The sequence below is a fragment of the Nothoprocta perdicaria genome, unplaced genomic scaffold, assembly GCF_003342845.1.
Source record: "Nothoprocta perdicaria isolate Ctin4 unplaced genomic scaffold, notPer1 scaffold_15, whole genome shotgun sequence".
NCBI classification, from domain to species: domain Eukaryota; kingdom Metazoa; phylum Chordata; class Aves; order Tinamiformes; family Tinamidae; genus Nothoprocta; species Nothoprocta perdicaria.
Window position 1 is genome coordinate 1,959,203 of NW_020454649.1, and position 27,712 is coordinate 1,986,914.

At 37.4% G+C, this 27,712-nt stretch overlaps 1 long non-coding RNA gene across 1 annotated transcript; it reads left to right on the forward strand.

Annotated features, from left to right (window-relative positions):
• Window positions 1–4,699: 4,699 nt before the first annotated feature.
• LOC112943544 lies at window positions 4,700–27,355 on the forward strand. The gene is made up of 3 exons (XR_003248618.1): window positions 4,700–4,884; window positions 7,817–7,925; window positions 27,226–27,355. It is a non-coding gene; the product is annotated as an uncharacterized LOC112943544 (long non-coding RNA).
• Window positions 27,356–27,712: the final 357 nt, after the last annotated feature.

The window sequence follows — 27,712 nt, forward strand, 5'->3', positions numbered from 1 at the left end:
ATCTCTTCATCAGCCAATTCCCTGCAACTCAGGAGTGTCAGTCATCCCAGGCAGGCATTTAACATGTCTCTCCACACAATCACTGTCTGCTTTTAATGTTCACAACATCTGCTGTCAACAAAGAAAAATAAGGAGAAAGGAGTTTTGATTTGCATCCTTTTCGGATGAGATATTCCAACCACATATTACCTCTATTCTTGCTACCAATGACATTYGGAAGCAGAGCTTAATCAATCATTTCCTCCTGTTCCCTTTTTCCTCCCCTGTTCACTGGGGCTGTGAGCTGGAACCAGGGTGATGGCAAGTCCAGGGCAGCGTCTCCCCGGCCAAGGAGCCCAGGGGCTGACCTGGGATTCCAGTGGGAGGATCCTGGCCAAGGCAGCGATCAGGGGCAGCCGCAGCCAAGGGCTGCCCTGGAAGTCGGTCGYGGGGAGGTGCAGGCGAGAGGTGAAGTCGGCAGGCCCAGACCAGGGCCGGACTCGAGGAGGCGCCGCCAGGGCTGCCGAGTGGACGGTGGGGTGGCACGGGCAGCCCCACGGGAAGGAGGCTCCAGCCCTCATGTCAAGGCTCCTTCAGGGCAGCTCTGTGCGGAGAAGGAGCAGGAGGAGGAACCACCAGCTGCCTCCACCGAGAGAGGACCGTGCTCCAGGCCTGGCACCACGATGCTCTCCATGCACTTTGTGGATCTCAAGAGTCTGGCTGCCCAGATGGTTTATCCCCACAGAACATATTTAACCTAGACAGAGGTATCGAGTAGACTTGCATTACACAGTGGATGGACTCCGGACGTCATGATATATTGCTTTTCAGGAAGATCTCCCAGACATCCGGACAAAGAATCCATGAACATTAGAGCAGACTTACTGAGTCAGACCAAAGTTTTATCTCCTAGCGTATCCATCAGTGCCTATAAGCAAGTGCCTAAAAACATTTTAAGCACAGGACAAGCCTCGCATGTGATCCAGAGCCTGGTATACATCCCAGGCTTATAGCAATAAGCAATATACAGAGGGGGAAAAAAGGAAAAAAAGAAAAAAAAAAAAAGGAAAAAAAAAAGGAGAGAATATGCAAAATAAATGGGAAAGTAGGAGTAAGGTAAGAAGAATGCAATACTAGTTTGCATGATAAGCTTTTATCATCACCAAATGTGATCAAGCACCAGAATGAAACCACAGCATAGTGTGGTTATCGGTTTATTGGTTTCTTTTCTGTCTTTTAAGAGAGTTTCTCCCAGAAAGTGAAGGGTCAGAAAAAGTACAGAAGCATTCCTTTGAAGTTTTACTACAGTCAAATGATTAACCCATGGCATCTTTTAGCTTCTTGGGGAGTTTGCACAGAGCACAGTGGAAGTCATGGTGCCGCTGAAATCTTTGATGTACACCCCCCTACCCCCAAATCACTAGGGTGGTTGCCTGTCCCAAAGTCTGTGGCTTGCCGCAGTGTAGTGTCCAACTGTGAACACTATCCAGCAAAATCCTGATGCTACTGCAGTGAGCAATAAAATCTAAAAGAAAAGCTATAAAAAGTAAAAGAGAAGACTACTGAACACGGAGGCATAATGGCACATCCTGCCTTGCTGCTGCCTGCTGACATAAAAACCTGCATAAGGCAAGTCCATTATTTGAGAAAGGAGTTAGAATAATCGGGGTCCAGAATCCTTTGGAAGCTGTAGAATTGAAGCTATATGTCATTTGTCATGTAGTTTTTATTTCTTATAATGCACAAAAGGGTTTTCAATTGTCACTTGGTTATCATGATTTGTCCTTTCAGTTACAAAGTATTGAGTGTCTTTTATGTCTTTTCAAGTTCATTCTGCACGTCTGTAAATTATAATAATCTATTAGGTTTGGCAATGAGCTGGAATTTTACTAATGACTTCAAAAATGATCTGCCTGAGTTTCCAACCTCTTCATATCAGTGCCAAGTTTGGAAAATTAATTCTTCTTCTTTGCACCAGCTGTCTGTGCCAGAAGACAGTGGAAGAAATGATAGAGTGGGAAGAAGAGAAAAGAGAAGTGGGAAAACTGTAATTGAGATTAATTTGATTATCAGTCTGACAAAGGAGTGCTTTTATGATACCAGACTACAGTATGCCAAGAATCATTAAAGAAAGATAATTCCAATGTACATGTCTTGGAATCAGACAGAAATCAGAGGTATCTACGACTATTTATTGCCTCAGAAGTCCACCAGGAAATAGGGATTTAGGACCACATTTTTTGAAAGCATAATTTCTGCTGGATTGAACTAACAGCGCAGAATCTCAGCTGGATATTAGCAAAAATTCACTGCTAGTAAAAAGAAGATAAGTAGATGCCTCCCAGAAGTGGGAAAGACCAGTGTAAACACTTAGTGCCAGCTCTCAACTGACACAGTTCCTACAAGTGCCTCAGACTGGTCCTGCTGCAGYCCTGCTTGCAAACGGATGATCACTCTGTGTTTTTGTAGGCAATCAAGAAAATTGATATAACCACTTCTCTAAGCATCATTTCTCAGTCCCAGTTTTAATGTTTACGAGCCCAAAATATGGATGATGAGAGCAGCATCTTTTCACTCTGTATATTAATGTGTGGTCAGCGACCAGGCAATGCACAAAATCATTTAGATGGAASAATTTACCCATTTCATATCAGGCCAGATATCAAACCTTTACTAATTTGAAATAGCATTTTACAGAAATACATAGTGATTTACAGACAGAACTGAAAAAAAAGAAGCTATGTCAAATCCTAGCTTTTCATCCTCCACACTTTTATTTTCTTCTCTCCCGCCTCTCGAAGATATGCTTGATGAACAAGCTTCTGGGCTCCAGAAGGAAATTGTCTTCATGAACAGTACGAGGATGTTTATTTTATTTGCTCCTCTTATCCTGCCTGTTCACTGTGGAAAGCTTCCCCAAAAGCCATAATAATTCATGATGGTAAAYTGTATAGTCCTAATCTTTTTATTCTACTCACATGACCAGTACAGAATTGATCATTCTAATAGAAACGTTCATTGTTATTCCTGATTATGGTGATATGACGGTCCCAGTCTTCATCACTTTAGATTTGCTTGATCTTTTCAGAGGGCAGGCTGAACAAGTCCGTGACCTCTTCAGGTCATTTCACCCCAGGAACCTTTGGAGAATAAGCACAGGAGCAACACAGGCTCCCTGCAGACTGGCARTCTTTAATCCTTTCTGCATTAATTTTTAAAACTACCATAAATATTTTAATATTGGTTTGGCTGACTCATACTTTCTTCAGTATCTATTTTTGTCAATTTTAATGAGATGATTGCTATTTTTAGGTTTGAAAATTCAAAGTTAACCTGATAAATAGCTCTGGAAAGTTCTACTTTTCAGATTCAAACTTGAAAAGAGAATATTTGGAAAAAAATTCAATGTAGCATCTCCCAGTGACTATATCCTCTGTAAAACAAGATTGGATACTGCAGATGGGTAAGGAGACAGAAGTAACACTGTTAATGGCCACAGATGACTGAAATGAGAAGCTGATTGTGATTACATGTTCCTGCAGCTGGTGTAACAATTTGGTTACGCTACTGTCTCTTGTAAGTGGAAGGAGAAATGCTGGTGTCTACAGCTGCTCTTAAGCTGGGCACACCACAAGTTTGGTATGTGATGCTTCCTGAAATGGACCCGGTACTTTGTGAGCATTCCTGCCACTGTTTCAGAATTTACTTCCACTTCTACTCACCTGCATGGTTTGCCTCATGTTATCCCTGTGAGAGCAGTACCCGCTTCATTCGCAATATCTGCAGTATTTGCAGTTTCCATATTACCTGCCTATAGTGTTGACAATTAATTCCTCTAGTTTCTTCACCAAGTCACTTTTTCAACAGCCTTCTGGGCTGCTCGCTCTCTTAAACAGAGAAAAAGCCGGCCTGGGGACATGTCTCTTCTTTTATTTTTCTTCATTTTTTTCTGTGTGCTAAAGGAAGGAGTATAATCTTACCCATTGCTTTTATTTTCCCAAGATGTTTGTTAAAAAAAAAAAAAAATACTAAAGGCAAATAACATTGTACAGCTCAGACCTGCAATTCCATCCATCCTTTTTAGTCATCTTTCTTTTAGATATTTGCTGTAACCACAATACTAACAGTTATTACTTGAAGACAAGTTTCTAATCACCCTGTATTTGCTCAACTTGGTTCCTAATTCCAAATAGCCTTGATTATAACACTGTGGCATAAAAATCTAATTCTTTACACCATATACCAGCTCTTGAAATCTCCCTTAGGTACAGAATTCATAAAAACTGCATCTTGACAGAAATCACTCTGGAATATAACAAATTCATGGCTGTAAAAAGTCTCAGAAAGGAGTAGGAAGCCGTTCTTTGTGATGGCAGTCCCCTAGGGGTAAAATAAACAGGATTAGATCTTGGAAGGAAGCTTTTTTTCCCCAACAGTGGTTCATCGGTGCTATAAAAATGTGAGATCTCATCCAGTTCCTCTACCCTACATTAGTCAGTTAACTATTGTTCCCATTTATATTCTTGCTCTTTTTTTTCTGTCATCGTTTTCAGTGAGCTGAATAGCAGAATGTTTATCATAATTTCACTGAGGGAGAGAGACAAAAAGTCTAGTTGCTGGAAATTAGAAGTCTTTAGAAGGAAAAAGGTGACTTTTAACGTGCTCTCAATTTGTAAATTCTCTCCTCCACAGGGCCCTGATAATTCTCTACTTGCCTTTACTGGAAACTAACTGGATTTGCAGCGTATATGGGCTTTCCYAGGCCTTTGGCCTGATCCAGTCTGCTTGGCCTTACAGCTACTGAAGATCATGAACAGAAACTCAAGATGAAATTTCAAAGGCATCTGGGATAAAAACTGATTTCAGACACTGAATTGTATTGACACTGTGTTCATATAATAAGTGGTGAGTGCTTAAATTTGTGGAATTTGTGTGTTAAATTTGGTGTTAAATTTGTCCCAGACTGGTAGGAATGACCAGAACAAGTCTGTCTGGTGTTTTGGGGTTGCCAGTATGCACATACTATGTGATCTTCAAATGAAAATGAATTTTCAACTCTAGTGAATCTCCACAAAGTTTTTCTCATTGGCAACGTGCAAACTGAGGAACTATCACTAGTCATAAAAAAAAAAAAAAAAAATCTATAAAGATCTAAAAGGCTTTAGCCACTTTCTGTTATTGTTTGCTATTTGATAAAGTAGCTGCTCAGCAGTTGAGATTCTTAAGGTTTAATCACCTCCATGAAACTTTGCTATCAATTCTACAGCTTTTATGCAAGACTGTAAATGTTAATTTGTTCTACCACAGGCAAGCCATTCCTGTGCTTCTGAATTCATTCTTTTCTCTACTTTAAACCATTTAATGATTTAAACCATTCCAGAATTTTACCTGTGACTGTTTGGAAGTGAAAAATAACTCTGAGGAAAATGGGAACCATATATAATGTTTGGGTTTTATGCTTCAGTTATTAGTTCCTTTAACTCCTGTTTTTCTTTTCATTGTGTTTTGAAGACAGTGAAAAAGAAAATAACATCCATAAACTTCATGTTTATATGTCTCCCTGTCATATTGTGTTAACACAATTAACAACCTCATGAATTTATACTCTGCATAATAGTGGAAGAAAGGTTTGCATTTATTTTTTGTTCACCAGCACAAGTTAATGAAACTCAGTTAATTCCTTTTTGGCTTAGTTATGAGGATCTTTGCCTATTACCAGGCTCATCTGCTCTATATTTACACTATTATAGACGGTTTGAATTAGTTTTCAAGTTTTGGACATCTTAAAGACAAAAATAAAAATAATTTCCCAAATATTATAAGAGGCATTGACCTTTGAATTTTCCCTTGAGCCACTCCACTTTTGATTTCTTTCACAGAGAGTTATATTAGTCAAGCAAGAGGAAATCCCTTATTAAAAGTTGAGGGACCAACCTAACAGGAATAGCACAAAAGAAAATACAGAGCTAAGGAACATGGAAGGGGTCCCTGAAAGAGTGAATCTGGAAAACTTGAATTGCTTGTGTGCTTTACAGAGTATCTGATTCCATGTTGGCCAGCAGGGCTGCTGCATGCTCCTCGCTATGATTAGTCTTTATTTATTGTTTTTTCTTGTGCTTTTTTGTTTCTTTTTTCTTTTAATCTGCTAATATAAACATGTCTGTGAGGTGAAGATGGAAAAATACATTTTGACTTTCATCAGTCTGGTCTATTAAAGCATGGACTCCCATCTAGCTACCTTTTCACCAACTTTATAACCTTTTGTYTAAAAAAATGTGGAAAGCCTTACAGAAAATAATAATAAAAAAAAAAAGCTATCATTTCCATGCATCACAAGACAATGCAATATATTCTAAAGGACTTTAAACTACTGTGATTCTAGGAACCAAGAAATCTATGCAGGAATGCTAACTAATAATTCTGTTCTTTTTTCCATTTATTAATCTAAAGATGACAGGGAGAATTATATTCCTCTGATTGGGGAAATAAATAAATAAAAGACATCTGAAAAATTAACAGCTTATTATGGACTTAGTATGATCCAGGAGCTTATTTGCTCTCATTCTTAAATTTCTTTATAAGAACTGATTTTCAGCTGCTCATTTTCTTCTATTTGATTAATCCTCCAAGCTATTATGAAAGGTTCTTTCTAACAAACAAAAGTAAAGTCTTGTATTCAGTAACTCATTTCAGTTTTGAAGGAAAAAAAATCCTCATCCAATTATTGCATCATTGTTTGAAACCTGAAGAATGCCAGAAGTTAGAAAAGGAATCCTAAAACTTGATATTTTGTCATTCACTCCTTCCCTTACCAGTATTTTTTTTCTTCAGTTACATTGCATGAGCAACAAAAATACAAATAATTTGCTATTTGTTTCTTAACATCACATCACCTTTTACTTTTCTCTAGTTTCTGAAACAAATCAAAAATTTGTCTCTTCTTCTAAAGCATGAGTTTTTGAACACTGCAGACAGAGGTGAAGTTATTGGTCTAAAGTAGGGTTTAGAAAACCCCACCTTACAAATATTCATTATTAGACTAGCTTCTTTTATGGAATGATAAAAAATTACTATAAGTTGACTTCTTCCAGGTGGCAAACACAGTTATTCCTGTCCTAGTTGTGTTTGTGTTTTTCCCCACCTGTTTAGAGTATCGTAAGTCAACTTAATTTCTTGTCCAGAACTCAAGAAGTAAAAATATTTTACCTTAATGCCTAGTAAGAAGTGCCACATATTTCTTTCTAGACAATGAATACATTTGGGACCTGTGAAAGCTATTCCTCATAGGTAATTAAGACGTGGAATACATTTGCTAACAGTATTTATTTTTGTAACCACTCCCTAAATAAACGTGTAATTTCAGCTTGTCTTATTTGCATGTCTGAGTGCAAAAACAGCGAAATCTGCAGCTCTTTTTGTTGCTTTCAATAATTACTAAGAGTACTCATTAGTTAGGATAATGCAGCTAGAAATAACAGTAGCACTTGTTTCTCACCAAAATTATTTTATCCCTTAATAAACATCCTTGGAGAAGTGATCATTCACTTCCATGGGGGAGCTTATTGTCATTAAAAGAAATTCCATTTTAAACTGTTTGCTTATGCATTTGTGTAAGATGCTTTGGGCTAATTCTCTTTGATGCTAAGAGAACTTAATGTTAATTTGCAGAATGTAAAATTCAAAAGTTCAAATACATTAATAATTGCAGCATGCGGCAAACAATGTATTAAATTCATTAGTATTGGTATGATCACATTGACACTAAACCGTCCTCTGTCATTTATATACTACACATCAATTATGACAAAAGGTCAGGAAAACTATGTTTTCTTTGCAGGCAGAAGAACAAATACGTATTGGAGTCAATGAACATAATTAAGACTAGATGGTTGATCCGCTAAAACACACTTCAGTGGCAGAACAGCTTCTGAAGAGAAAATTTCAAGGTAATAGTTTATCATTCTTCATCCTCTTTCTGACTACAAGTAAACAGATTTTTCTGAGCATTTTTGCCCTAAATATTAATTCGTAATAAATAATTTGTTATGCATACGCCACATCCTTCATACCAGCCTCCTTCAGCTTCTGCTACCTTGCTATTAATAGAAATCACTAGTACAAATAACACAATTCTGGACAAATAGATGAGAGGTTCTAAAACGATATATTCTCCCCAGTTATATATGCAACACGTATGTTATATATATGAAGCTCCTAATTATGATAGAATATGTATAATACATCATATGTACATCACATAATACTGTTGTCTGCATGGCCTCAGCCTTGCCCCTTTCCCTGGGACGTGGCAGGGGAATGAACTACCACACAGCATCAGCAGCAAAGAGGCAGGATTCTTGCTTATTTTCAAAGAAGTCCACAGGAAGAATAAGGCAGTTTTGGCCAGATTCCATTTCTGACCTATCAGAATTCTGAATTTAGTTAACTTAGGAAAAGAGAAGATTACAAGAAGACAAAATGGTCTTCAGGTGCAGAAATATTGCTTTAAAAGAGAAGAAAATAAAATTGTTCTGAGCTAACTGAGGATAGGAAAAAAAAAAAAAAGAGAGAGGTATTTAATATGAAACACAGTAAGGCTGAGTTAAGCATGATCAAAATCTTTTTAATTGTAAAAGCAAATGAGCACAGGAGCTGATCGCCTAGAATTGTTAGGAATCTCTCATATTTCGAGATTTTTAACTATAGATTAGGCTGGCACTTCAAGGAATTCATTTGTTATCTCCTTCAGAATTTTGCCTTGTACCATGAGGTGACTAATGACCTATAAACATCCCTTTCAGCCCTACAGCCTCTGATTTCCTAGCGATACATCTAAAAGAAACTCACAAAGGGAACACCTTAAAGAAGTACTTCCTCAGAAAGACACTTGTTTTTACACTTTTTTTAATGGCTGGCTTAGACAGCAAAGCCCTTGGACATTTTGTTCTGAGGATTCTGTTTGTATTAGCTTCATTTTTCAGAGTACTCTATGCCACATTACTAATCTTCCTTCACAAGCATTTGTTTGGTCAATAGAGACTGCATCTTAAAATTAGCTTTTACAAACTTGGTCTAATTAGATCGCAATAAAATTCTCTCAAGGAGAAGCTGAGAAGTTGAATAAGCTACAGAGAAAGAGCTTCGGCAGTGGATTGCCTTATTTTCTATCAGCTGTATTGAATTTATTAGTTACATGCTGGGTTTCATTATATTAATGCTGAAATGATTCTTCACGAGTACTTGGAATAGACTTTCTTTTTGCTAGTGATCTTGATCTTTAGATGATGGCGATATTAAGAGAGAGAGAAAGAGAGAGAGAGAGAGAAAGAGAGAAAGAAAGAGAGGAAGAAAAAGACAGGCAGACAGACTAGAGTGGGATGTAATAATGTAATACATTCTCAAGGTTCTTAGAAGTGATCTCTATCTGTCCTCAGAATTTATGTTCTTGCCAATCATAAACTCTTACATAATTCTGACAATTGATGGTCAAATTACATCATCCCAAATAGAAGGGTCCCATTTTTCCTTTCCATCCTTCAAGATGTACTGCTTCCTCCAAACAGGAGTCTGTTGGTTTGTTTTTTTGTTTTCCTTCAAGCACTCCTCAGCATAAGTCTCAGTTGAATTGTAAAAGGCACACGTTATCCCAACATTACAGACTAAAAAATCATATTTAGACTAGAAAACAGTAGATCAGCATCAGAGAGGAAAAATAAAAGGTCTTCCATTACATCGCAGAACTTTTATGAGATCCCAGCTGCATAATTCTAGCTTAGCAGTAAGAATATGCAACTTTAGGGAAGTAAATTCTGTTTTGTAGCTAACAGTCTGTGCATCATGTATGAGATTTGATTGCAAGCAACCATGATATAATTTAGATTAAACAGAAAGTGTTCCCATTAGCTAAAGTAATTCACTTCTAAATGGAGAGCAAAAGGAACCAACGTTATTGCATATCATTAGCAATCCCAGAAACAAACCCATAAACTGCTTTTTCAAGAAAAAAAACTCTTCAAATGGGATGGTTGCATTAAAAAAAATGCTAATAGGATCTGTAGAAGTTATGCTGAATGTGATATTAAGCATAAACTATTATGGTATTGAAACAAGAAGCTTATATGGCTGCAGTGGTAGTTTAAGTTCATATTTCCCAAAGAATGTCCAGGGCTAACTCTTGACAGGAATGGCTCTGCCAGAAATTCGTATACTCTCTCGAAGCCTCACAATATATGCTTGTGGGTGACAGAGGTAAATGTTGGTGCTTAGATAGCTGCAAGTGATCAGCATCTCTGACCTAATGCCTCCATAACCTGAGAAACCTGCAGTAGCYCTTCCGGCCCAAACAAGCAGTGGATTTCTGCAAACTAAGCTGATGCTTCCAGTGATACTTAATAGAAATCTGCACATGCCAATGGTTTGTAAAATGCTTATACATTGTGCCTGGCTATAAAATCACGTTATTACAAAATACTCCCATACTACTGCTGGTTATACTGTTTTAATATGCATCTGTGTTGGTTCTTGACAAACTCAAACTGATTATATCCTGATTAAATACTTCTAACTGGTAAGTGTTTGGACTATGTAGCCTTAAAAATAGACTGCTTTTTGGATAAAGGTGTATTAGCTGTGTTAGTTACTCTGCATGGGGATGCATTTATATTGTAAAGGAGCTCTGCAGTTGTTCGTAGATTAGTTTAGCTGGCAGCACATTTTACCCTTAATAAATGAACTGAATAACAATGCAACATAGAAACAAATACTGGAATACCAATCCSTAGTCCTTATTGCTGCTGAGCTATTAGAATCAAATTTTGTGAAGGCTGATGTCATGGGTAAAATAATAATGATTTGTAAATATTTGGGGAACAAAACAGTTCTTTTTTATAGGTTAGCAATAGTATAGCTGGAACAAAAATCGCCATTTGGGTGCCCTTTCCCACATGCAGAACCTTTGTCAAAAATATGAAGCATGGCCTACTAAATTCATAACGTGATTCTTCTCCTATAGGGATTATGTCTACCATGAACACTTCTATATCAAACAGACCAAAATACTGTTGCTTTTGATGATATACTTGAGACATGTTCAATATATAATGTTGAGACTCCATTCAGCATGATTTTATGACCCAAAATTTGAGTCTACCAAACATACTAGGACAATATTTTTTGACAAAGAATTTCTTTGAGTAGTATCATAAGCAACCTCTCAACTTCTCTGAGGTATTCTCATAATAAAGGTAGAAAGAGGATACACTTTTAGATTCATTTCTGAGTTGTCCTTAGATAGTTTCTCCTAGCTCTTCTGGGAGTGTTTTCCTTGGCTTACATGGCCACATTTGTTCAAGTTCCCCTCATACCTCTTATGACTGAGAATACACTTGGCTTTTGCTCAAAGGCTCTGTAGTGTCATGGAGGCTCAAATGTGGAAACCACTTGAACCGTTCTTCTAAACACCATGCAGTCCAGGCTGCAAATCTAGGTTTGCAAATAGCCCTTGAGCTAATCTCAGCATATAGAGCAGCCTGACACAAAATGGTTAATAACTCTGCTGGTTATTTGTGGGACTGCTTTTCATCTCTCGTTTCTGCTGCAGTGTCTTACCACCTACAGGTGCACATTTCTGGAGAACAGAAAACAAGAGTAAGGGCAGGCAGTGCAGCAATCTTTTTTTTTTTTTTTTTTTTTTTCTTGGGTTTGGGGGGGGCAGTGCAGCAATTTTTTTTTTTTTTTTTTTTTTTTTTCGAGCCTGGGGCCATTTCTGATACTACACGTCAGTTTGTTCTTTTCAGAAAAATGACTATTTAGCAAACACATTGATTAACTGCTGAGGAGTCAAACTGCTGCTTATTATTCATTTGTATTAAATCAGTTCCACTGCAATGCATTCTGGATCATTAAAGTATACAGATTTCAGTCAGATGTGTTCAGTAAATCAGGCTGTGGGGGAAGGAGAGATTATTTTTCTTCTTTTTGCATCCACTGCGCCTAGGCTGATCAAAAACTTGTTCAACTTGTTCAAGTCCTCTGTCGGGTCTGCTAGAAACAACTTTATTCTAACATCACCCAAGCTCTATGTTAGTTCCTATTTTGAGGAGTCTGAGTGAGGTTACATAATCCATGAGAGGTGAGGATTTTTTCACCTTTTAAAAAGGTGAATTTTTATAACAGTAAAGCTATGTTTTACTATAAACTCTTAAAAGGAAGAAGGAAGAATATATACAAATATGAGTATCCCACCCCATTATTTGAGGAGCTTGTTAGCTGGTTGAGATTTTAAGATTTTTGGCATGCTTTGATCCAGCTGCTAATTAAGAAGACTGTTTTTGGTAAGCAGTTGGTTTGAACCAATGATCACAAGCGTAAAGAAAAGAAAAAAGAAAATGTTAAAAGCTGGTTGGGCCTGGAGGAATTGCAAAATTCCTTCCCAGAAGAGAAGATTAAGAGGTGTCTGAGTAGAGGTACTCAAATGGTCAGATAAAATCCAAGCAACACTCACACTACTGACTAATAAATATGTATTTAACAAGTATATTCCATTAGTGTTTTGGGTATACAACATCTGAAATTACACATCTCCCTAGACAAATAATTTTCCACATGTATTGAAATTATCAGTGCATTGATTGAGGGCAAAGTAAGGGAATTGTGCATCAAATATATCACAAACGCTTTGATTTCTGTCCTTTTGCTTCATGTTGATTAGACTACTAAGGTCGGCTACGGCTTTTTATTAAATTTAGAAAATGTCAGTCACAGAAAAGGTGTTTTATCAGTTTCCTGTATGAAAAGAACATAAATGAGAACATTAGATTTAAAAGAAAAATAGGTGACAAGGAACTGTTCATCTTAACCATTTTATATCATCTGCAATCTAGAACTGGAATATATGTATTTGAGACAAAAGCAGCAATTTTATTGTCTACACTGCAAGCCATGACCTTTTAAATACAAGCACATAGCAAATTTTCAGTCCTCAGAAAAGAAGATTTAGCCCAGTTCCAACAGGGAATACACCCACTGTATTGGGTGGTATGTATGTTGCTATGAATATAGTTTACCTTGAACATGAGTTCATATATGTGGTTGTACAGTAGAATAGTTGTAATATTTAATATCATTGTTTGAAAGGCAGATATTTTTAATCTTAGTACCCTTTAGGTTCTAATCAAGGCCATTTTCCATAGTTTCTGGTAACATTTCACACAAATGCAGTAGACATATTCTAATGTGCAGAGGAATAAACTGCTAATGGTTGGCAACCATTCATGCCATCACTGACTATGATTATATCAGCAAGTAGTACAGCATAAAAGGAGAAGATCTAGAAGCTCTGTAAAGAAAAACAATTATTAAGGAGGACTGAATATCTGCTACACATGCCCTGGTGTAATAGGCTTGCTGTTTGAGACTTGCTTAAATCTTGTCCCAGGGACTGAATGTGGATTAATAACTGGAGTTGCATCAGGTGTGTGCATTTTTCACATTAGCTTCACATTTTTCAACTTAGCTTCATCCAAAAGAAACCTAGTTCATGTGCTCTAAGACTCTAGTATGAAGCAAGCCAGAGCTCAGAAATGCCACAATCAGATGTATTTCAAAACTGCACCCTAGATCCTCACTAAAAACCTAGTATGCACATCAAGCTATTTTAGTTTATCAAAGAGGATTCAGCTTCAGTTGTCYCTCAACACAATGTCCAGACAATTTATCCAGACAAAGATCCCCCTTTAGTTATTTTACTAATAGCAATAAACTGGATCACAGATGAGCTTTGTTGGAATTACAATCTAGGGACTATAATCATGACAGGCTAAAACGCTGTTCAGCCTTAATTTGCTGTAAGAAATTCAGCTTAGCCCTGAAACAACTTAAAGTAGTAGCACCTGATCTCTCTCTCTCTCAGTAATTAACAACCTGTGGTAAGCAAAGCCTCTCTCACCTACCAAACTGCAGCACAGTGCTCCAAATCATAGATGGAGGAGCAATACAAGAGGAAATTGTAGTCCCCAAAGACCTTGGGAAACTTGATCTAAGTTGGCCCTACTCCTAGGAGGCAACTGGACCAGAAGACCTCCAAAGGTATTTCTGATCTAAATGATTTTATGATTCAATGTGGCATTTTAGTCCTGGTTGATTTGGAAATAATTGGATGTTTCTGTCAACAAGAGTTTTCAACAAACAGGATTTTTCAGCTAATACTAATTAATCTAACAGTGCTTTTAAGGATGGTTTTTATCTTCTTGGAGGATTGCTGGCAAACAGAGGGTTGTTAATAATTAGACCTGCAATTCTCTCATATTTGGGCAATGAAAAAAGGGCTAAATGAATGGCTAAAAATTATTATATTTAATTTTCTGTATTATTACTTGCCTACAAGCCTCATGGGGGGAAAAAAATGTAAAATAAAACAAATCTAAATGTTATATACCAAGGTACCAAGGGTTTGTCTCTTTAGTGCATGGCCTACACAAAAAAAAAAAAAAAAAAAAAAAGCCTTACAAATAAACCTTGCAAATTGTTATTTATATCATGTTTTTTAACACTTCATTATTTTCTTTTTATGGATAGGGTGTATGGGTTTATTTTTCTGTAGACTATGTCGTGTCTACAAGTTGAGATAAGACCTGAACCCACACTCTTAATTCCTCATCTCTCAAGGAAGTTTAGGCTACCTCTTTCAATGAGCATTTGTCATGCAAATAAAATTTAAAAATATTAATGATAATGGCTGCTGAGAAATGGAGAAAGCAGAACTTTTTCCTAACAAGAATGTAGAGCTATAGAAAAGGCAGGCATTCATTCATCCACTTCCAAATCCAAACATTTTGTCTAGATTTGTCATAGATGAGTAGGTAATACAGCACCTGGTGTTGATGCTTTACTAATCATATTTCAATTGTGAAAAAATGTATATAATTACCCAGAATGTGTTCATTATAATTGCAGTGCTAGCTTTATAGTCCCAATGTTTGATCCAGAAAAGCTAAATGTAGTGATGAATTTTCTCAGCTTTCCACATTTCTGTAACATCTCATCTGAGGTGCTTACAGGTATAATGAGCAAACAAGCAACTGGAAGGATTCGAAACCTGTTACCGAATCATCTGTGGAGACCACTCTAGACTTCTGATTGCAATTAGCAAGCCTTATTTTGATTTAGTTGATTTCCATCTCTAATAGGATACTTGTACCRTTCTTTCATTGTTATTTCCATTCTTTTTGCCTTCTTTTGACTCGCTTGGTAAGTTCTGCCCTGAAAAACTGATGGTAGACATTCATTCACTTGAAAACCAAGCTGTTTTAAGGCTGGTTTGAAAACTTACTTTTGTAGTACTATTAGTCATGCTTAATGACTTAACATCTTTATTTCTCTATTTATCCAAGTTTGGCTAAACACAAGGTTTAGTGTTTTCTTTCTGTACTGAGGCCTCATTAATATATCTTGGCCTTTTATGGTATTATTTTGTGTATCCTGACCGAGAGGTGTATTTCTGAGCCACTGAAAAATGAGCTGCTGAACTGTTTCCCCAATGTCCAAGTAGTGGCCRGAGAGTCTGACAGGATCTGTGCGCTGTAGGTAAAACCAAGCTAGTTGACTGATGGGCATTTCTTAGGGGCATTTAGGGTGTAGCAGCTTTTAGAGATTCAGAGATGCATTTAAAATAGTTTGAAGTGCAGCTTCCAATTTGGATCAAACGCAGTTATGCGATGTAATCTGCTGTGCATAAGCACAAATAACTGTGTTATTTGCATGTTGGCTTTATTCTCCGAGACATTTAAATAGATRCTTAATTGATGTCAGGTGCTCCTGTAGGCTGCAGAAGGCACAATACCTCTCTTCTATTTGAGTTGTGAAGSAATAAAATGGATGGCTGGATGAAATGCACTCCTAATGCTTATTAAATGAAGGATAACTGATCTGTCTCATCTATTTCTTTGCTGTTAATGCCCCTCTCTGAGTATATGCTAAACAAGCTTTTGTAATAAACTCGGCAGTAAAGCATAAAAAAAAAAAAAAGTTTAATATGACATTACATGCAGAGTTTTGTTTAAAGAAATAAGGTATATAAAAAAATCTAAGTTTATTTTTATGCAGTTAATGACAATGTGACTGTATTTTGCTGATCTAGAGCTCTGTGTACCTCTGTAGCTCTGTGAAATTATTCAAAGTAATTATACATATTTTAATGAGTTTCCTGGCCTATTCTGTATGTAGTGATTCAACTCCTGCAGCTCCCAAATGTGTCAGTAGCAGTAAAAGTAACATTCACTTGGATGAAAGGAGAAGTTTTAAAACTAATATACTGGTTTTATTAGAACAGAATTTTGTTAGGGCTAGCAATAGAGATCTGTTCAAACAGCGTCTCTGACAGTATTTTTCTTTATATGAAAGCATCCACGGTAAATACACTAAACAGTCCAGATTTATGCCATGCTTTGCACAGAAAGGAATAGAGAACTTTTCCTTCCTTTAAACTCGTTTAAAATGCGCAGCACTGCTGCCCACAGCGGCCTCCTCGGCTGCGCTCTGCACCCAGACGAAGGGATCCTCTGGAATCGCAGCCTGGCGCCATTTGCTGCTTTCTGTTTCCCCCAGCTCAGAAGGGACTATCCTCTGCTGTCACTGATTGTTTCGTTGTCTCTGGTTGGTTCTCTGCGCCCTGAGCCTTGAAAAAGTGCAGCGTTTCATGTGAGAATTTGCAAATCTCTTTAAAAACTTTAAAAATGTGGACTGTTATCTAAAAAGTTGTGAATCCAAATGGTATCCCCTTTCATCCTGAGGTCTTGGACAATAATGCAAGTATCTTTTTGTTTTGTGCATGTGTAAGATTTAGGTGGCATACTTCATTTGGACTTGCTGCTTATTCTTCTTCACGAGTCGTAATCCTCTGAAGTCATCTCCACTGCTAGCTGTGGTGTGATTCCAGCTGCTTATTCCTCACTCTGTGAACACTTAGAAACTGAAGTCATCTTTGCATGAAAAGCTATCATTTATTTTCCTGCCTTTTTTTTTTTTTTGGTGCATTTTCCCCCCTTTACTCTTTCTCAAAAATAAATAAATGGAGGGAGGGAGGGAGAAAAAATGCTTCCTTGTCTGAAGGYTCTTTCTAATTTTTCTGACTGCCTGCCTTACATGTGCAGAGCAATACAATACAGAGTCAGGAGGTAGAATGGGATGAAACATAAAGGTGCAATGTGGAACTTGGAGATGCCAGCAAACTGGTGTAAGTTACAGTATTTTGCTTTTACTTAGAGRTTCAGAGCTGGATTCACCTCTTGCCAGCGATGAGACTGGCAAAGGGAGTAAGGAACTGGGCGCACTGGCTGCTTCTGGCTGTCAGCAGCCTAGTTGTCAGCAGCAGTCGGAAATACACGGAGCATGGAAACAACCCGAGAGGCCTGAGCCCAGCACCGAGCCTGGCAGGCCCRCTAGGCAGCAGCGCACTGGTCCTGTCAGCCGTTCGAGACCCCTGCGGATTTTGTGGAATGCCTAGGAGAAGGCTCAAGCCAGGAGACCCAGTTATCTTTACATTCACTTTGAGCTATAATCTTTGCTATTCCTACTGCAATTTAAGTAGGTAAACTTGTTCAATGTACAAGAGTTTGCAGCAGACAAATGTAACATTACAGTATAAAGGAGTTATAGTGATTATATTCTGCATTTGGGCAGTCCCTATCATAACCACTAACCCTTGGTCCTGAGTATCTGAGCAATATTCTAGACATTTAATTGTAGTTCAGTTAGTAAGGCCAGTAACTCCTGGAATGTCATACTTACCGAAAAAAGTAACTTGCCTCACCTGAGAGCTGCCTAAAAACAGAAAGCTGTCAACTCCTAAACATTGTTAGGAAGAGCTTGACACCATTTGCAAATGTTGATAAGCCACTATATATTATACATCTGGAACAAGATCCAGAAATACATTTGCATTTTTAAAGTCCCTAAAGATTYGAGTTTTTTCCAACAATAAAGTTCGTGGGACTGCTGGAAAGAAAACAAGTTATAAATACTAGAGAGAAAAAAAATTAATAATAATAGAAAAACATGAGAATGCAAATAAAACTCTCACAAATCTTTATTTTCTTYTCTCTGGCCTGTGGGAAAGTGCCAGGCCCTCCAGTACTATCCCTAGCCTCCCWAAACTCAGGCAAGATGCTTAGTTAAAATTCCAGCATGCCTTRTTTCTTTTTGTTTATTTTTCCCCTCCTCATTTTGCAGCTAGGCTTTTGGCAGATGGAAATGATTCAACAAAAAGCCAGGTGCACGCACTGGCGGCTGCCCTGCTAACGGGAATCAGTCAGATGTTCCTTCCACCTGTGAATTGGCTGCCCAGGCTCCACCAGCTCCTGTGAATGTAATTATTATGCTCTATTTCAAAAAGCTGTAACAAGTTAAGTTGATCCTGTTGAAAAAGTCTGGTACTATCACCATTTCTTCCATTTTTCAGAGCCTTGTTACAAAGGAAGCAATTTSTCTGACTACTAGTTTGTTTTTGACTTTGAGAGCATATCCTGATTTGAATTTATGTAGGATTACTGCAGATTTACATCAAAGTAATTAAAATTAGCATCTCTTCTGCACCCTCTAAATAGTAAAGAGATATTTATACTTGCATCTGAGTTCCCAAGCAGCAAAATCCMTGGGCTTTTTCCAGTGGTGATTCCTGTGGAGCCCATGTGTGCAAGYGTGGTTCCACGTGGAGCTCCTCTGCACCACGGAGTCACTGAGGCCTCTGGGACGGGGCTCTGAGATACCCCTTTCCTTTTTGAGGAGGGAACAGATCTTCTCAAAAGGGCAAGTCAAAGCAAGATCTATTCCTTTCCTTGAACTATCTAACCTGACATGAAGAGGCCCATTAAACAGCATGAAAAGTTCAAAATGAAATAAATTGCTACACTAAAATAAAAAAAAAAAGAAAAGAAAAGAAAAATCAGAGAAATGCAAGACAGATTCCATGTTAATGGAGTGAAGCACAAAATTTCACACACGCTAACAAGGCAAACAGCACAGCACCCCTTGTCGCTGATCAAAAGCCCTTGTGYGGGAGCAGCCGTCTCCATGCACATRTTCTCCAAGACAGATGGTGGGAGCTGCAGACGGGCAGCAGCAGCAAAGGGCAGCAGCAGAAGCAGGACTGCAGCACGAGCCAGCGCTGAGGCGCTCGGCCAAGCGCAGGGCCGGGCTCTGCCGCTGGCTGCGAGCCCKCACGCAGGCGCGTGGCCGGGAGGCCAACGCCGACTGCGTGTGCGTCACCGAGAGGCTGCTATGCAGTGTAGGGTGTCCCTTAAACCTGTCCAAATTAAAGCATGTTACTTGGGAAAACGACCAATGGTGGTTTTTTTAAACCCCCCAGTTGTAGTAATAACCACAGGGTTTAGTGAGTTGCAATTGAAGTAGCACAGGTATTATGCACCTCGTCTAATCTGTGGTAGTCTAATTTTGTACAAGTTATTTTTTGCTCTCAACTTATATTTTTGTCTCATAGGGTCTTGGTTCATTTCTATATTTTTTTCCTAACTTTTAAGCCAGATTAATATTTTTAAACTGACCAAACCACTGTTAATCCTTCCTTTTTTAAATCATTCAGAGTCTCAGGCTTTCATGGAAAGTCATGGCTTTCAAACCGTTAATAATTCCTATGAAAGTACTTTAAAGCCTCTCTGTGCACAGATATCTATCCTTGTTCTGGACGTTAACTCTGCATTCTATCAACACTGTGTTTTGGAATTGCTGAAAAGTCATTGATAAATATTTTCAAATACGTACGGTTAAGATGGGATTTCTGTGTGATGACAGTATCAACTTTTTTTTGTTGTTTTGCTTTGTGTGTGTGKGKGGGGKKKTTTTACAATTGTATTTTCTTTCTATTAGCCTATTTGCCATAAGTTTTGAAAATTATGAATTATGAAAGTTATGAGTTTGAAAATTATTTTATTATTTTTATTTGTAGTATTGTTTTATATCATTCAAATATTTTTGAAAATTTGGGGCATATAGTTCAGAACCCCTTTTTTATCACATGTGTTGATTACACAGGAAGATAAGCATAGAGAAAAGCTAAGAGGGATTTTGTTTGTTTTTTTACTTCTTTGATATTTATGAGTGTAGAGGGCTGCTCAGAGATGACTGTGGAATAGTAATAGATATGAGGATTGAAAGATAGTAACTCCAGATAGAATAGGTATAGTCAGTGGTACAAGAAAATATAAAAATGTATATCTTTGAAAAATTTATGTTTTGTACTCTGTGCTTTATGCGTGGAGCTGCTATTTGGTCATGAGTCAGTGAAACTGCTATAATTAAATTTTAGGCTTATGAGTATTCAGAGATATATTTAAAAAGAAAAAAAGACATAAGATCATACCTGATACCTCTTCACAACTGTTCAAAGAAATGTGCACAACACTACTAGGAAATGAAGTACTTGGTGATCTGAAAGCAACCAGGATTGTTTGATTCTGGTGCTTGATGAGGAGCAGCAGTCCAAGTGCTTTTCCCCTGTTCTGACATACAAATAATTTACTTAACTCTTTGTGCCTCACTTTCTCATGCTCTTAAATAAGGATAGTTAAATTCAATTTTATCTCAGAAATATGACAATGCAACATTTGGAATTTGCTTCAAAGCTCATTGCTGTCCAAAGYTAATTTCCATGTATGTGCAGAAATATTGTGTCCATCTGGTCAGCTGGGGGTGTTCATAGCAAAACAAGATGTTTAATTTTCTTGATTGAGAGGAAAAAAAAAATTAAAACCATATGTGTGAACAACTTGGCCCCAAATGACTCATCTTTGCAGTGGGAAACAGGAGTAAGAGGAGAACTGACAAACTAGGCATAGAGCTTTTGTGATATTTACTGGTCAAGTCGCATCTATAATCTGATGAAGATTTGTGCTAATATATTTGTTGTTCATACGTATTCATCCAGTAATTTACATGAACAAATGTCAGGCTGTGGGATATTTGTGAGCTGTTCACGCTGTTTGCTCCACGACTGGTTAACTTGCCTGTCTGCCTGGATGACTGAAATACTTTAAACTCATGAAAATGCAGTCAAAAAGACCGAGTAGCAAATAGCTCCTATCCCAGTATAAATCCACAGATAAAACAATCACTATATTAAAATGCATTAAACCTTTGGAAACTTCTGACATTTCTGTGAGTACTTGGTACCCCCAATCTTCCTCTCTTGCACTGAAAAATACAGTGCAGTTGCACTGAGCTCAGTTTGTTTATTTAAGTAACAGTTATGTGGATCTCTGTCAAATGATCAAGTAATAGAAACCTGAAATCATGTGTGAAAAGTAATGGGAAATTTTCCATTCACTGCAATGGGAAGTAGGGCTGATTTTGTGAGATACTTTGTCAAAAAGGGCAGCAAGGGACAAAGCAACTCTGCTGCGCCCCRGGGCTCCTTCCAAAGGGCATAGAGCAAAATAAAATCACTAGTCTGTTTAGTTTACTGTATCACATCTATATTGGTGATGTTTATGTGCTGAAGGTATCTTTCTCATAAGAAAGTTTTATGTGGAAAAAGTATCATTTGGAAAGTGGAGTAACCCCAGATTTTTCATTAAAATATCATGATAGCTGTTTTGCATTGCATATTGTGTATATGTACTTCTCCTTTCAAGAAGTGTGTTTACAAAAGATAGTCATGCTTAAAAACATTAGAATTTCTGGTAAGTTTTTTTCTTTGCTATGTAGTAAAACTACCTTACAAATTACTATTATCTATTCTACTTAGCTCAACTAATATAGTGTTTTGTTTGAACAAAAAAAAAAATCAGAAAGAAAAATAAGACACATTTCATAATAGCTAATAGATATTAAGCCAGATGATGATCTTCAATTGATGGTAGAAACAAAAGCAAAGTTTTTAGCTCTAAAAGTCTCTTAAAAATATTTTKAAGTCTACAAGCTGCCAGGAATCTCTTGTTGCTTTGCTTACTAAGGTCTATCTGACCAATTTGACCGTTAATTCTCATGAAATCAGAAGGTAATTTTTCCTCAATCTATTTGCTGCATGCATGTGTGCCTCAGTCTCCTCCTACTTCAGAGAGGCAGCTGTCAGGATGGGGTAGGGGACATGACTATGGTTCTATGGTTCTATGACTCTTCCCCAGATAATCACTTGTGCCATCAGGAAAAGCCATTCAGAGTTTGCAGGGTGTTGTAGCAGTTGGTTTTATCAGCTTTGTGCRTAAGGAAGGAGTGAATCATTAGGACAAAGAACAGATGGAAACAAATGATCAGGAAGTCTACAAAATTTACTAGATAAAACGTCCCTCGGTCCTTCACGTTTGCCTGTGTCTCCGTCCATATCCTTGGTTTCAAATATTAAGTCCTGAACAAAGCCAGCTTCTTGCATTACATATATCTATGAGAAAGCCACCAGGCTAACTGCTCATTTGGTCTCAATTAGGCATTGAGATGATCAGCTRTAACAACCAAAGAAATCTGCAAAAAGATATGCATATGGATAAAGTTGGATTTTGGGGTCTTGTCTGTACACAACTAGAACTCCAAGAAGAGCAGCAAGAGATCAGTCAGTAGATGATGACAATCCCTGGAAACAATTATGAGCAAATATGTTTATTTTTGACTCTCAGTTCTCTTTCCTACCTGAGAATTCTCAACAGACAGAGCATGACTTCTTTTCACTTCYTATAATCTGTTTGGAAGTTAATTTATAGAGATAATTCTTCTGCCGCAGTTCATATGTAGGAAAATCAAATTATCTGGCATGTGATATTTAAGCAGTGATTGCTCAGCTTGTACCAGGAGGTCACAACATATGTTTTTCTTTGCAGTCTGGATGTGTATGACTGTTGATCCTAGGTTTCCTGATACAAYTGTATACTAAATTTTTCTTATATCCTTTTACAGGGTTTTTATGAAATTGTTTCAACATCTATAGCAAATAGAGCAAGTATTAATATGTTCATTGATAAARTGCATAAAACTGGAAATGCAGAGTCTACGCTTTAATTTTTATAGATATTCATGACAGTTAAGTCAGTTATAGTATTTATTCAGCATTGATAAGCATGGGTTTTGCCTGTGTAATAACTGGATTTTAGTTCAATTAGCTAAACACAAATCAGTTATGTTGGTTTTCCATAATGCAAAAATTAAGTTCTTTCTATTATGACCAAAAATGACTTTGATTTCCTCTGTGTTACTGATAATAATATATAACCAAGCCCCATACATATGTCCTTATGTTTTCTATACTGTTTGCAGCACCAAGTGACTACTTTTGACATTTCTCACTTCCCACTTTCTGTCAGTGACCGAGACCTGTCTCCTTCCAGAGTGAACAGTGCATTACAAGTGTGAGAAGCGAGCGTTATTGATATTTGGGCATGGACCATTTGACGGTGTGTGGGGATTAGCTATAACATCCAGGGAAAGCAAAATTGAATCCAGCCTCTGATGGTATTTATTTGACATGAYGCATGAAAGACTGTTCTGAAAGAATAAAGGGCAGCAGAATGAAATGACCATAACTTCAGCTGATGATTGCTGCAATAATAAGATTCCCAGCTGCCCCAGAAAGTAATGCAAACATTTAGGATTTTTTTTTTGTTTATTTGTTTGTGTTAATGCTCCATGCATATGTGTCCCACATTCACTAAACAAATAGCATTTGAGCAGCTGGAGCTTTGGGTGGTAACCTCTGAAAGATCAGGCATCAGCTGGAGTTTGCCTTTTAATGGGCAAGAGACTCTGAATGATGGAAATTGGAGCAAAGTTGTCCAAACTGGAYATGTCATTCTGATAGCCAGCCACCTCTGAGGGGTGCCTAGGGATAACAAGCCACCCGTAGGCCAATGAAATGTCAGAAATGTTGGTGAGATACCATTACTTCTATACTTTACACTTGCTATGCCAATTACAGAAACTATTATTTGCAAAAATATATGTAGTTTGTTATTGCTACTTACACCTGAGCACTTGATATACTTAGAGCAGTAAGTTAATGGCTATTTGTCATAAACCACAACTCACCAGTGCAGCATTTTACAGCTCTCAAGAATATATTTCACTTAACAATCAAACAACAAAAGCTAAACAACAACAATTAAAAAAAAAAAGAAAAAAACCTTCTGAATTCYGTTCTGTTGATGTTCTTAAAAGAGCCACCAAAACTTCATATAGAGAAACAGACTTCTGCATCATTATTGGTAGTATGTGCCTCATAATCTACGTTTTGCTTGCTTGTGACTTGGTTTGCAGACTGTGATCTGTTAATTTTGTAACTTTGCTCTGAGGAGAAGACTAAGCTAATGGCCCATTGATTGCATTATACGTAGCATTTAGAACAGGTTGTAACATGGAATTTGGCATCTTGTGTTGTAGTGCTTCACTGGGATTTATTTATAATGGGTARTGTTCTTGAAGATGGTGTCCATCCTGAACCTTTGTAACTTTATTTTTCCCTGCTGAAAGTTTTAACTGTGATACCCAAAATGGAAAAGAAGCAGTCTTATCTGTCTGGCATGTTTTTCTAGTCATTTAATTTTCTAGATTTTTGTCYACTGAGGCTGGAGCCATTGGTAGTGACATACACACTGCCCTCATGCTTCAAGTTAGTCATCCAGAGATGCTGAGCCAAATACTGCTTCCAGTAATGGCACTATAAACCAAGGTATGTTGTCTGGGCCTGTTCTATCCAAAATGTGCCACAACTTTCAGTGCTGTTATTCTAGATGTACTCCAATAAAGTTTTGAACAGAATTTGTCTTTTATAGCTTAAATATTGCAATGGCACAAATGGTAACATAGCTAATATATTAGGGTGGCTAAGTCATAAAACAGAGTTATAAAACATTTCCCCAGTTCAAAAGCACCTTGAAGTATACTTAAATTCTCAGACACTTATGGGATGATAAAAATGGATACAGTCGGTCATCTTTTTGATATCAGGCTCGTGGTTTATCAGCAGAATGCTGCAGTGTTGCAGACTCCAGAAGTAGTACCAGCAAAACTCTGCCGTTCAGTACACAGGTCTAATGTGTACTCATTCTGATCTACTGTATTTTCTGTAGCTGTTACACCACACCTTCCTTAAAAAGAAGCAAATCTAACTATATAGTAGTGGTATATTTGAGCCATTTCAGCACGCCAGACTTGTGCAATATACACAGTGTATATTGCAGAGGGTTCCACAGGCCTGTGCTGATATAAGTGATCAGTTTGTTTGTCACACGGATGGACGCTTTGATTAGAGGTCTGCTTGCTGTTTTTACAGGGCTGTTTTTCTTTTATTTATCAGAGTTAAACTTTTTTCTCTTAGCTCTTCTCCAATAAGATTTCAACACTCATTGTTACAAACACAACCATTTATGTTTTCTAAATGTTCATAGCTTTCCACTGGTTAAACCTGAACAGCAATAACACCTAGCTAGAGAGAGTATTTCATTCAGAATGTAGAGGTACTTAGAACATAGTTGATTATCTTGGCTTTTCACGTCAATTTTACTGCTGTTTAGGAACTTGCCCTTATTTCTGTTTTGAATTACTTTTTAAAAGTAAAGAGCAGGGAGCACTGTGCCTGACCTGTTAGCTGACAAGTGAGAGAACTGAACAGGAGAAGCAGGTTTGTGTTTGTGATGCACCTCAAGAGGAAAGAAGGTGACTATGTGGATTAAGATGACTGTGCTATGGGGCCTGCTTGTGGTAATGTTGATGATGATCATGACTGAAATGAAAATAATGGGTCGCACTTTGCCCGCATTCAGCTTTTAACCTCTGTCATATCGCATAGCTTCTAATTGTAACTTGGATTCAGGGTCTAGGAAACAAATAGAAATTTCCTAGGTGTTACCCACATGAAATAGATCAGTCTTGTCTCTCCTCGCCCTGCGCGTCCTGCACAAAAGGCCTCGGTGCTGGCAGTGGGCCAGGCAGCCACCGACCGCTCTCCTTTCGCGTCAACTCTTCCTGCCTTGCACATGCTAGCCTCAATCCATGACACGTGTCCATAATTGCATCTCTGTACAGCTCAGCTTCTTGAAAAGTTAATGGGAACATCCAACTCCTCGTTCCTTACCCCCTAATCCGAGTGGTAATTTGCAGTAGTTAGTGTAAGAAAACCATGATATTCTATCTTGTGCTAGTTGTTTTATCTAGTATGCCTGATGAATGGTATGAATAAACAGTTCTACCTACTTGACACTTTCTTATGCYCTGTGCTTGGGCAGAAGTGTGAATCAGCCTGTAAAATATGCTTACCCCTTGAAAATGAACCTGTGCGGGACATGTTTTACAAGCCATACGGCCAAGCATTGCGCTTAATCTATTTCCTAACCTTATCCTGAGACACCAGTGATAACATTCATGCGCTAAACTCTTGTATTTCACCAACTTTAGTGTAAGAAATAATGTTTTCATGASATATTTTAAATTGCATTAATAAAAATTAGCCTAAGGAGGTAGATTTAAACTATTTCTTGAAGTGTTGCCAGTCTGAACATGACTTTGGGCTTGACAAGATAACTGAAAAGCTAAATGTGAAAATTACAGTGATAAAGAAAAACATTAATGTTTAAGTTAAACAACTGAAGCTAATAATTATTGCTTTATGATTTTTTTTATATTCACCTGATAGTAATTACATATCAGTACATTAACCTACAGATGAAGTAGCAAATTTAATCTAAGCTTGTCATAAACTAAGGATTTATACCACTGGTATTGGGCATATGATTTTGTGGAAAGACAAAAATAGTTGCTCTTGAAATCTATGCTAAACTTATGCATTTCTTTACTTCTCAGCACAGCTTATTAGAAAGAAATATATGGTCTAAACAGCTTAATTGTTGAGTATATAGGAAATTCAAAATCCTATCATCAGAAACTATCAAGCTTTACTTGTTTTTGGTATTTTTAAAGTGAGCTATTAAATACCTAATGCACAGACTAAGGCTATCCCAGGTGAACAGGGATATAGCTATAGACAGGCTATGAGGCTGGTTGATAGGACTCATTAACAAATATGTTGCACTATTTCTTCAGGTAAGGTTTTCAGTTTAAACTGTTTATGAGTTCTTTTTTTAAACTAACTGGTATGTTAATTGAATTGGTGTAGTTTAATTATGGCTCCCAGTGGGATGAGAGGAATAGTTTGTTTTAATGTCTATTAGAATACAAGGGATTGGATTGTGCATGAATATACTTTTGAATATTGTTCATATATTCATATATAATATATATTTCTGTTTTATTTTAAAGTATCTTTCTATAGCTGGTGACTGCAGATGTGACTGCTTGGAAACATGATTAAAATGGAACTGAAGATCTCAAAAGACCAAAGATGATAACATCAGGAATGACCTTGAAATCAGGATCACTTTGGTGGGGTTGACATATTGGTTTTTGAATGCTTGATTTTAGCAAGTCTGAAGTGCCCTTCTACTTGCTGTTAGTAGCTTGAAGGTATAAATTTGGATGTGTATTTCTAGATGGGATTACGAGAAGTGCTTTGCCAACTTGTTCTGATTCTCAATTATCCCAGTAGTTTTATAAATCTTTTCCTTTTTTTAGTTAAAGGCAAGCTGTTAAAAAAAAAAAAAAGTTTTTTATTCTTTATCCCAAACTGATTTCTTCTGTCATATGAATAATGACACTACTTTAAAAAGGCAACAGACCCATTTTAATGACACACAGCACTAGTAAGACATAGTTTGCTAACTTTTACAACGTTAAAAAAACATATGTG